This window comes from Vombatus ursinus, unplaced genomic scaffold (genome assembly GCF_900497805.2).
Source record: "Vombatus ursinus unplaced genomic scaffold, bare-nosed wombat genome assembly UNPS02014779.1, whole genome shotgun sequence".
Lineage (NCBI taxonomy): Eukaryota > Metazoa > Chordata > Mammalia > Diprotodontia > Vombatidae > Vombatus > Vombatus ursinus.
Window position 1 is genome coordinate 9,904,704 of NW_020954557.1, and position 11,268 is coordinate 9,915,971.

The 11,268-nt window shown below is 39.9% G+C and overlaps 1 protein-coding gene across 1 annotated transcript in view; it reads right to left on the minus strand.

Moving 5' to 3' along the window:
* The window catches only part of SPATS2L (spermatogenesis associated serine rich 2 like), a 235,957-nt gene extending 224,894 nt beyond the window's left edge, over window positions 1–11,063 (minus strand). Inside the window, exon 1 of the mRNA XM_027865958.1 lies at window positions 10,795–11,063. The gene's annotated coding sequence lies outside the window, so the exon portion shown is untranslated. The remainder of the gene's footprint in view (window positions 1–10,794) is intronic.
* Window positions 11,064–11,268: the final 205 nt, after the last annotated feature.

Genomic DNA, 11,268 nt, shown 5'->3' on the forward strand with positions numbered 1-11,268 from the left:
CTGTTTCAGAAACTAATAGCAGTGTGACCATAATCAAGACACTTAAATTCTGTGAACCTTAATTTTCTTCTCTGTAAAATGGGAACTGTGACAGCTATGATACCTACCTCAGAAGTCTAGCTTGGGGAAAGTACTTTATAAATCCTAAAGCATTATAAAAATATGAGTTGTTATGGGACGTTAATGGGTCTGATGCCACCTATCTAGGACGCAGTACTTATTAACTGGGGCTTTCTAATTGCCTGTAAATCGTTCTCTTAAATCCGTTAGAGAGTCTCAGTTTTTAAAGCGACAGCTGCTTTTAATCTTTTGGAGTGACTATTGTCCTCAGTATCTGTGGGATATGAATGATGGAGTATGAGGAAAGGATACTTGACTGACAGTCCTTTCTCCCCAGCTCATTAAAAATCACAGGATTCTAGATCTAGAGTTGGAAGACACCTCAGAGGGAATCTAGTCCAGCCCCTCATTTTACAGGTGAGGAAACTGAGGCCAACAGAGATTAAGTGAACTATCCAAGGTTACACAGACAGTAAGTGGCACAGTCGGAGTCTAAACTCAGGCCTTTTGTCTCCAAATTTGTCTCTTTGAGTTCAGCATCTTTGCACTGCACCGAGTCTTATTCCATTTGGAACTGCAGGTGTCATTTTCCAAGCCTGTCTTGGCTGTTCTGCGCTTTATCTAAAACACTGTATTTCAAGTTTAAGTAATCGATAGACTTTTGTCCAGGAACAGCTAGGTGGCACAGTGGAGAGAGCGTCAGGCCTGGAGTCAGGAAGATTCATCTTTGTGAATTCAAATCTGGCCTCAGACAGCAACATGCTGTGTGACCTCAGGCAAGTCACTTAACCCTGTTTACCTCAGTTTCCTCAACTGTGAATTGAACTGGAGACAGAAATGGCAAACCACTCAAGTGTCTCTGCCAAGATAATCCCAAACGGGATCAGAAAGAGTCACACGTGACTGAACAACAACAAACAACCACAACAAACAACAGCAGCAGACTTCTGCTCATCTGCATGTGGAGGGCTGACATAATTATTCAAATTACAGTCACAAAAGGTAAGGGCCCTACCCAAATGGAATACTGTGAGTGGCGATTATGCAGAATGGTACCTTTCCATTTTTATATTATAGAAGCAGAAGCAGAAAACAGCGAGGCAAATGAAACCATTCCAACAGCGGAAGGAGCAGGCGAAGCAACAAAAGGGAATGCAGAATCAGGGGAAGGTATCGCGGATCTCGCCCAGCCTGGAGTCTGCACAGAGCGTGTCTTTACAGATCCCTTGGGGGTCTCCCCTTCTCACTTCTTTTAAAGAGTTTGATTTCTTTCCATTCTCCCCCACTCTCCAGCCTCTTCTATTTAGCAGGTTTCAGTCCCCTCCCTACAGCAGTTCTTGTCTCGCTGGTTCCGTCCATTGCCAAAGTGATAGTATGTGGCCTATGGGGATCTACGATGTCAGAATAAAGCAATTGCTAACTAAGGTTTTTGGCTTCCATGAGATTCCCTGCTTAACAGATCTGCAGTCATACCACAATGGTGTGGAACTACTCACAGCATGTCTTTAACACTGAAAAGAAGTCACTAGTTTGGTGGAAATCCGTTCAGCTCTGGATCTCTCCAGTTTGCGCATTCCAGTAAGTGTGTCACATACTTGACTTGAGCTACATACAGGATGTCGAATTCAACAAAGTAGTACTTTGTTCTGAACCATGATGAGTTGGCAATGTTGACAACGAATTATTATATTGACTTTGCTACAAGTCGTTCCTGGATTCCTCAGTATTTCCCATTCAAAGAGAACTATTAGTCTTGGGTTACTGTTCATTCATGCATGCATTCATTCATTTAACAAATATTTGTTGAGAATATAGTGTGTTCGAGGCACAATACTCCCAGTGATGGTGGCTGTCTGGTAAGCAACCTCTTAAAGAGTTTTGTTCGTTTTTGAATGAGAGCTATGATTTGATCAGTGTAATGAACTTCCAGTATGGAAACTTCCCTCTCCAATGCAAATCACCAACTCCGCTCTAACTTGAGTTTTATTTACTTGAAGTACTAAGAAACTAAAGTGACTTGTCTATAGTAACACAGCTAGTATGTGTAAGAGGCACATTGACCTTCTATCCACTACTCCATGGGCTTCTCTTGGGATAGTTACTTAGTCACTACTTACACTGATATTTACATCTGGATTTTAAACTTAGAATCTTGAGGGTTATCATGGAATCGTCAGGGTATTCTAACCAGAGACCTTTACTTCCCACGAACTTTTTCAATGAACCAACTCAATGATACTGGTTCTACTGTTTGTGAGATTATTTGTTTTTAGCCAATTAGGTGATGGATGGTAAAATACAGCACTTGGTTGCAGCCGTCTGAAGATCCTTCAGGCTCCACTGTTCATATGACTCTGCGAGATTACTAATGACATTTTTGCTTTAGTTAGGCAGAGGGTGAAACTGGTGACTACATTCTTACATATAACACACTGAATGAACAAAATATCATGGTTTTTAGCCTTCTATGTGTGGTAAATTCCCACCTGAGGACTGCTGTCTTGTTAACTTTGGGAGCCACACAGACCACATCTGTACTTAGTTGGGTTTCTTTTTGGACCATACCCATGATTTCATTGATAGAGGGAACTATACCAAAGCTTCATGACAAAGCTCTCTCTGCCAATGTAGTCAGCACCTGAAAAGTAATGTTAGAGAGCTGTCTGGGCACTTGAAAAGTTAGATGATGAAGCAAGAATGTTACCTATTTCATATAGGGTGGGATAATTTCTCTAAAAACAAACAAACAAACAAGGAAGTTGTCTCCTTGAGACCTGGTTGATTCGAAGGGTTAAGGGCATAAAAAGCCCAGTCTATATGGAGTCAGCCTCCAGAAGTTCTAGCAGAATTACTATTATCTTCCTGAGTGTTGTTGATTGCTATGGTGAACATGGAGGACTAGTGTTTTATTCTAATTTAATTAGGAATTAAATCCTTTTAAATCTTATTCCAAGTTGTTTTATTGCATGCTATGGTTCATGAAGACAGCATTATAGGCTGGAACCAAATCTGAATCACTTCTCTGGCCTAAGTAAGACTTGCATGAGAATAAAGGAATCATAATAAAGGCTCACTCAACAAGTACATGTCAGAGGCAGAACTTGAACCCAAGTCTACCTGATTCCAAGGCCAGCTCTCTCTCCAATCACCATGCTGCCTCTCACAGATTTAGGTCATTGTGTATATAGCTGAGAGAGTTAGATTCATGGAAAATATATAACATAGGAAGAATAGTGGTAATGTCTAGACTTTTGGAACTGGCCTCAATGCAACAAACTCCTTAACAGTAGGAACAATTTCCAGGGTTGCCTGCCCCTCCAGAGAAGTTGCAAGTTATGTTTGCCAAAACCTAGAAGTCTTTGCCTAAGGTTTGCATATACATATATGGTTAACACCCACCCTCAGGCTGTGCTTTTCAGCACATAAGAACCTATTTTTGTGTGTGTGAGAAAGGCTTCAGTGGAGTTTCTCCCCAGCTCAAACTCTTTCCTTTGACAGTCTGTTACTTGGTGTGTCTTTGCACATATACTATTTCCTCTCTATGTATCTCCCTATACCAGGAGTGGGGAACCCATAGCCTCAACTCCACTGGTGGCCTTCTAGGTCCTTGGGTGCAGCCTTTTGAACGAGTCCAAGTTTTATAAAACAAATCCTTTTATTAAGGGGATTTGTTCTCTGAAGTTTAGATTCAGTCAAGGGGCTGCACTTGAGGACCTAGAAGGCCATATGTGGCCTTGAGGCCGCAGGTTCCCCTCCCCTAGAGAGGTGGTCTACATTAATTTTTCTTTGTTTTCTGTATATTTTTCTAAAACTAGCCCATCTTGTTCACCTCTCACATCCATTTTAATCACTATCTTAATCAGAGTGGACTCTATTCCAAATACAACATTGGTGTATTGAGATTTTCTCCTTAACCTCAAAAGTCTAGATGCTCCACAGAGGTTTTGGAAATGCTGGTTGGATACGCTGCAGAATGAAAAAGGCTGAGATAAAATCTGAAAGATTATGCACAGTTGGCTAAATTTTTATAAAGTTGATAGTTTCATTGCACAGTGCCTGGCACATAGTTGTTGGGTCATTTCAGTTGTGTCTGACTCTATGTAACTTCATTTGGGATTTTCTTGGCCAATATACTGGAGTGGTTTGCCATTTCCTTCTCCAGCTCATTTTACAGATGAGGAAACTGAGGCTAACAGGATTAAATGACTTGCCCAGGGTCACACAACTAATAAGTATTTGAGGCCAGATTTGAACTCATGAAGATTAGTTTTCCTGATTCCAAGCCCAGTGCTCTGTCTACTGCGCCACCTAGAGGCTCCAGTTAGTTGAATTTTTGTATAGTTGATAGTTTAATTAGCACAGTGCCTAGCATATAGTAGGCTTTTAATAGATGTTTATTGATTGATATAATTTAATTTTTTTGAGTTTTAAATGTTTGCATGAAGCTTCAATACTTTGTTCATGTTCAATGTTAAAACTCCTAACTCTGGTCTTAAAATAATGAAATCTTTATTGCCAGTGCAAAGAGGATGTCACAGCTGCACCACAGTCCATCATTATTTCTTAACTTTGGAAAATGCAAAGTTCTCAAAATTCTCAGCTGGTTATCATGGAGATTGATTGAAGCCATTGAAAACAAATTAAAAAAGCTTCCTACCACTTGATGTTTTTGTCATTCCTGTGTAATGCCTGGCATCCTCCATTGCTGGAAAATATTTCCCTCTATAGTTCACTCATTCAGTATTTCTTGAGTACTTAACTCTGTGCCAGACACTGTGGGGTGGTACAAAAAATTATCAGGCACAGTCCATTCCCTCAAGGAGATTGCAATCTAGATGGAAAAAGAAGACATCGATTCATGAAACATTAACATAATATTAATATGAGTCAGTATATGATTGTGACAAAATAGGAGACAGGGCTCATAATGTTGTGGAAAAAATGCTGGATTTGGAGCTAGGAAATCTGGGTTCAAATGCCAGCTCTGCCACTGATACCCTATGGCCTTGGGCAAGTTATTTAACTTGTCTGGGCGTCAGTTTCCCAATCTGTAAAATAAGAGGATTGAACAAAAACACCACTGAGGTTCCTTTCTGTGCTAAGGTTAAATGTTAAAGCTCTATACTCTGACATTATTTTTCAGATTTAGAGGTAAGCCAACCCCTTCATTTTACAAGAGGTGAAAATTAAGACCCAGAGAGGTTGAGTGACCTGTTGCTTATTTAGATCTGGGATTTGAATTCAGATCTTTTAAATACTAAACCTAGTGCTCTATCCACAATAATGATGATAATAATAATAATAAATAATATACAATAATAATATGCTGTAGGGGTTTAGAGAAATAAGAGATCAGTGTGAGCTAGAATGATCAGAGAAGATTTGGAAGTTAGAAATAACACCTGAAGTGGAAGGATTTGACCAGGTAGATAGGAGGGAAAAAAACATTCCAGGTGGAGGCACAGTATGAGTGAAGGATGAAAGTGTGCTTATCATTTGGGGGAATTAGTGAAGAAAGCGATTGATGTGGTTGGGTTAAAGGGTTTAATTTGGAAAGTAGTAGGAGGTAAGGCTGGAAAGACATGTTGGGGCCAGAATGTAGTGAGCCTAAAGTGGTAGGGTGAAGGGTTTCATTTTACAGTATAGGGAATATAAAGCCACAGAAGGATTTTGGTCAGAGAAGTGATATGGTGAAATAAATATTTTAAGAATTTTAAACTAGTAAGCACATATAGAATAAATCAGAATGATGAAAAATGCAGGTCAAAGACTGACTAACCGTCCTCCTGACTATGTTGCAATAATCCTCAATTGAGGTGGTGGTCTAGGGTGGAAATGAAAAGGAAACAAATGAGAGAAGAAAAGAATGCTAGGGCTAGAAGGGAAGAATAAATAGGATTAGAAACTATATGTGAAAGGTAAATGGGAGAGAGAAGACTAGGCTTCTGAGTCTGGTTGACTAGGGGAATGATAGCTGCTGATAGAAGAAATCAGGAAGTCTTTATGCCTTAGGAACAGGTTTATTAAACATGAGTTTGTTTCAGATGTTGAATTTGAAGTGTTAGCAAGACATTTAAGTGGAAATATCCAATTAGTAGGTGGAGATACATAATTGAAGTTTGGGTGAGAAGTCAGTGCCCAAGACAGATTCACATGGACAATCTTTCTTACATATATCATGGGCAGTATCATAAAGCTTTAAATAATAATAATGAAGGACACTGACCATTAAATTTATCTAGAATTTTAAAAAATGATGAACAGAAAATCATAATAAGCATGTTATTGTGATACATTTTCATGAGGTAATTTTCTTACCTACACTGCTTATGAGATGTTATTCCACAACACAACACTGACAGTATAAACTTCTTTGGAAATTAAACATATGGTATGTTGACATAACACAACATAAGAACACTAAATTAGCCATTTTGAGGTATCAAGGAAAAACACCTCCATAAACCCCTATTTCACAAAAGAGGAGAAAGGCGGGGAAAAGGTGACTTTCCTATCTTCCATAGTGTAGGAGTTCCTACATTTTAACCTATATACCATGAAAAGAATTTTTTTTTAATAATGCTGTTACTCTCAAAGATGAGATATCAATGGAACACTTCAGAGTTGTGCAGAAATGTGTGCACATATCATTGAACACACACCTCAAATGTCTGATTACACTGTTGTTTCATAAAGGCTGCCATTTGTGAATGTATCAGAACAACCATGAGGGTCAGCAGCTGCTTGCCTACAAGAATGATATGCATTCATTAATATAACAAACATTTCTTATGCTCCTACTATGTGCTATACACTGTGCCTGGCTGCTAGGGATATGAAAGAAAATTCAACATAAACTGTTTTTAAGGGGCTTGTAATCTTAAAAAAAATCTCACCCAAAGCTGATTCCAAAAGTAGCGTGGAGCAGTGACTGAGCAAGACTTATCTGCTTTGGATCAGACACAATGAATTTTTCATATGGCAAGATGGGTGGTAGTGGCATAGATCTTTCTGAACACAACTTCAGTTCAATTTTTATCAGACACAATTCCAATATTGTTGCCCTGGGTCACTTTCCTCAATGTTAATAAAACTTGTTTGCGCTCTGAGGAAGAAGCAACTGCTATACCCAACACATAATAATAACATCTCATATCCGTATGGCACGTTACAATTTACAAAGTTCCTTCTTCACAACAATCCTGTGAGATGGGTGGTGCATTGTTACAGTGGAGGAAATTGAGGCTTCAGGAGGTTAAATGAGAAGACAGGTTCATACAGTAGAAAAGGCCTGAATTTGGAGCTAAAGAAGCTGGGTTCAAATCCAGGCCTGCCATTTACTACACTGTGACTTTGGGCAAGCCACCTAACCTCCTTGAGCCTCAGTAACCTCATCTGTAAAATAAGAGGGCATGATTTTAGATGACCTGTGAGTCCCCTACAGCTTTAAATTTATTAGGGCACAAATCCAGGCTTCCTCCTTCCCAAGAGCTTTTCTTCCTTTCTACTACTTAACTCTTCTAAATATTAATTGATAGTGGTGGCCAAATGTTCTCCTCACTTAATACTTTATTTTAATTCAAAATTTTAAATGCCTAAGGCTCAACTCCACCAAAAAAAATATTTAGGTTAAATGAAGTTGTTTTTTGCATATGCTATCTCATACTACTATCATGCATTACAGTACCAAGGTTACGAACACCAAGGCTTTACAGACAGTAATGCTACTTATTACTTATGGATACTTTAGAGAGCTCACTGGAAAACCTCAAAAGGCCATCAATAGTCTTCCCTGAAGGACCACTTGAAAAAATCAGTGACTGCACAACACTAAACTGAACAGACTTTTTATCAAGAAGCTCAGTAAAATAAAATTAGCCTGAAAGAAGTATTGATGCATTTGCCCATCAAAATTAATGCATTCAACTAAGTAGATACTTAGACAGTCATTTAACATTTTCATCAGAAGAAGAAATAGCATTGTCAAAAATACACATCCTCCCATTTGGTTTATGTTTGCTTACCTGTTAAAGAGAAGCAACATTTCTTACATTCTAAAGATGTATCTTTCTAGCATCCCCCCATCCCATCACACACAGAGATTAAGAAAAAAAAAAACTTGACATGTTTCCTGGTACTTTGTTCCAACAAAAAGGCTTGAACAAATGATATGGACTTGAGTTTATTCCAAAACTCTAATTAGGGATTGCAGGACTATTTACCTTGTCCAAATAGAAAATCGTTACAAAGGTTTATTTTTTTTCCAGTTAAAGATCCAGCAAAAACACAATCATACATAGATAACACTTTTAATCATTTTGGTGTCTGGGCTTCATATAGTAGTTTCACTGTAATTGCTTTTATCCACATAACTTACTGCTGTTCTTAATCAGAGATCTGGTTTCATAGGGGGCTGATTTGTCCTGATTACAATGCGAAACCTTTATTTTAGGGTTGTCTTTTGAAAATCACTGACTTTGTCATCTTATTTTTATTTTTCCAAGTGGGATTCATTCTGTCTTTTGCTCCTTTTCTCAGCCATGTATTACACACTTGATTCTAATGTGTCAGGGGGAAAAATAAATGAAGAGCGCCAATGAATCTTTCCTTAAAGACTAACTGGCAAAGTGATCTTTAAATTCCTAAATTAACACCTGAATCCACCAGAAACAGGTCTCAAACTCTTCTTGCAGAATAAAGTTATGCCCATATGACTATTTTATAAAAGCAACAAACAAAAATGGAAAAAATACATTTTCTAAAATTAAGGACAATGTAAATTTTTCTTTTGTATTTTACTACAATGATACGCCTGAAGGAAAGGAAGTTGTAATTATCAGATATGATAACAATTTTTTAAAATATTAGGATAGTGATCCCTTTACACCACATTCAGTTTGATGCAATGCAAATGCAAGGAAAGGATGCCATTTCTGAAGTTTAAGACTTTCTTTCACTAATTCTCATATTGGAGCAACAGAAATAGGCTCAGGTGCGTTTTACATAGAATCTTTAGTCCAAATACTTCAAGGTCTACAAAACCTTGACATCTAATAGAATTAGGATTCTTAGTAACTAAAATCTCTTGAAGCTTAAAAAAAAAAAGTGAGCAATCTGAACCCTTCATTTGCAGTTGTCTCAAAAGGAAAGACACAGTCAGTGCTCTCTTCCACACCTGAAACCAGTAGATAGTGTCTGTGCTTCAGGTACTTTTCTTTTACTCCCTCGATCCAAGCTGCCTTAGTGACTGATGGTGTTTTGTTTTGTTTTAAACATTACAGAGCCCAGGACTGGGCAGTGCAGCTTGTTAGCTATTCAGTCAATTTTTAACAATAATTATTTAAATACTTGGTGGCAATTTTTTCTATAAGCAAAGCAATAAAGACTGCTACTTAACAGAGCTGTAAGAACACAATACTGATCTCCAAATAATCATAGTCAAAATTTTATGCATCAAAGTCCAGTCCAGCTTGGTTTATTGCCATCTTAGTAAGCCAACCCCATACACATACATTTACAACATTTGACATGTTTTTTTGTTTTTATTTTATTTTTTGGCTAAGTTGTTCCACAAAATACTGTAGAAAAATGCACTAAACATTTAGCTTCTATCCTTGCCCAGTAATCACAGTATATATGTGAACATATGGCAACTCAGACAAACTGTAATGCAACATTTGATGAAAATATGGTGCTGTTTCAGCATTTTCTCCCCTGCAATCACAACTGTATGGGCATAATTCAAGGGAGCAGACTCCAGGAATAGTCTTATAATTTGCTGAGTATCATTTGTTTTCAAGTAATAATATCGACCAGAGCTGTAAAATGCAATCCAACTTCCTTTCGAGTCTCACTTGGAAAGAAATAAAACACTGAATACAGCACAGTAAGAAGAATAATTTCGGTTGATGTTTACAGCTCCCAACGGCTCCACTAAATCATCGGAACAGGAGGAAGGTGGCGGCGAGGGGGTTTTACCTTTGACTTTGGAATGTAAAATCTCATTTAAAACGGGTGATTTAGCGGGAGGATATGCTAGTCCCGTGAGTAAGTAAAGCGAGAACTGGGCTGGGCTGGGCTATTCCGTGTATTGGAACAGAGGAGAAAACCTCAGCAGTGGGTGAAGTTGCATTTTCGAGGTGGGGGTGGATGAAAGGCGGGCTGGTCCACGTTGGATCTCAGCGGGCCAACATTTTCATCCTATAAATGAACGGGCAGAAAAGTCAAAGTGCCCCTCCGCCAACCCTTCTGCAACCTCTCCTTTGTAAGGGGAAGAGGGAAGGTTGAAGGAGGAAGGAAAAAATGGGATCACAATTCTCACGTAAAGTCCAGCCTACAGAGCGTGCCCCAAACCATTAATATCCAGGCGTGTTTTAACACCACACCCCAGTGTTAGGAGGGTTTCCGTGCAGCTCCACAAAAGGGGGGGGGGGGGGAGGACGCGAATGTCTCTACAACTAAGGTGCGAAATGCTCTTTTAAGCTCAGAAACCCACAAGCACGTCCCTCTTCTTGCCCTTCACCCTTATATCCCCCTTTTCTTTTCGCCTCTCTTCTCCCCCGTTATGCAAACCCCTGGTGGCTGCAGGGAGGAGGGCACAGCTTGAGCAAGGAGAGAGACGGAGAAGGTGGAGAAGAGGACAGTGGTGGGGGTGGGGGCTCGCGGACTGCACCCGCAACATTGCCTTGAACCCTGGGCTAAAGCGCCGCATGAAGTGCTCCCCCAGTAGCTTACCTCTCTGCCAATGGACTGTTTCTGCTCGGTCGGGGCCGTGTAGAGGGAGAGAGTGAGGGTGAAGAGGAGAAAGCGCCGCAGCTGCTAGCCCCCAGAGCCAACGGGAGGAGGAGGAAGAGGAGGAGAAGGAGGGCTGGGCGCCGAGCTGCTTCTCCGCGGGTTTCCTCTTCGTCCCTACTTCGCCCTGCTCTGCTGGCGCTAAAAACTGAGAGCATAGCCCTGGCTCAGCCCCCTAACTGGATTCCTTCACTGACACAACTCCCCGTCTCTCTTCTCCACGTATAGACACTCCCCCCTCTCACTCACTCAGGCTTTTCCTCCCTCCTTCCCTCCCTCTCAATGTCACTCATACATACAGGCACACAAACACTCTTTCTCCTTTCCTCCCCCCCCTCCAGTTCTCTCCCTTTTTCTCCCCCTCTTTCTCCCTTCTCTCTTCCTCTCCCCCTCCCCTTCTTCCTCCTCTTTCACGTA